The following is a 1,283-nucleotide window of genomic DNA, read 5'->3' on the forward strand; positions in this document are numbered from 1 at the left end:
CCTTGAGTCTGCAGAACCCAAGGGAAGGTATATGGTGGTAGGTAGGCAAATGGTAAAACCAAGGTTGGACCTTGCTGGAGGAGTTTTATTCAAAGCGAACTGTCAAGGGGTTCCCATAACACCCAACCGCGAGGAACGCAAAGTCAAGGAACATAACACCGGTATGACGGAAACTAGGGCGACAAGAGTGGAACAAAACACTAGGCATAAGGCCAAGCCTTCCACCCTTTACCAAGTATATAGATGCATTAAAGTAAATAAAATATAATAATGATATCCCAACAAAAACCATGTTCCAACATGGAACAAACTCCATCTTCACCTGCAACTAGCAACGCTATAAGAGGGGCTGAGCAAAGCGGTAACATAGCCAAACAACGGTTTGCTAGGAAAGGTGGGTTAGAGGCTTGACATGCCAATATGGGAGGCATGATATAGCAAGTGGTAGGTATCGTGGCATAGCAATAGAGCGAACAACTAGCAAGCAAAGATAGAAGTGATTTCGAGGGTATGGTCATCTTGCCTGCAAAGTTCTCCGAGTTGACGAAAGCTTGATCCTCATAAGCGTACTCAATGGGTTCCTCGATCACGTATTCGTCTCCCGGATCTACCCAAAGAAAGAACACAAGCAAAGGACCAACAATCAATCACGGTGCAATGCACAATCAACATGATGCAAAACATGACATGACACGCGAGATGTGATATGCAATGCATATGCATGCTTCAGAAGGGAAAGTTTGAACCAGGCCTCAACTTGGCAAACCAAGTGTGCCTCTGGAAAGATGAGATGATTTCGGTCGAAATCGATATAAAGATCACTGGAATCGGATGCACGTTTTGCAAATGGCAAGCAAAACAATAGTGGCACAATTCTGCGATTAACAGCACGATGCCATCTAGAATGCAACAAGAAACTAAGCTACCGCACTCCAACAAAGCAACAAAACACATGGCAGTGATCTACTCAAGATGCTTGACAAAATATGAACACTGAGATACGGCTAAATCACACAAGAGCAGGTTCAAACAAGCATGTCAAAAGTGCAAAAGATATCAGCATCACAGGCTTGGTGAAAATAATAACATGTCAGGAATTAACATCAGGAAGCAATGTTTAGAGCAAGCAAACAACATGCTACAGGAACATATCATGGAAAACAAAGACATGGCATGAATCTACTCAAAGCATATAACAAAAGTCCCTTAAAGACCATAAGCCAAAAAGGCACAGAAGATATGATGGCACCCATGTAAACATAGCAAGTTTCGTTAACAGATTC

This window comes from Triticum dicoccoides, chromosome 2A, assembly GCF_002162155.2.
Source record: "Triticum dicoccoides isolate Atlit2015 ecotype Zavitan chromosome 2A, WEW_v2.0, whole genome shotgun sequence".
NCBI lineage: Eukaryota > Viridiplantae > Streptophyta > Magnoliopsida > Poales > Poaceae > Triticum > Triticum dicoccoides.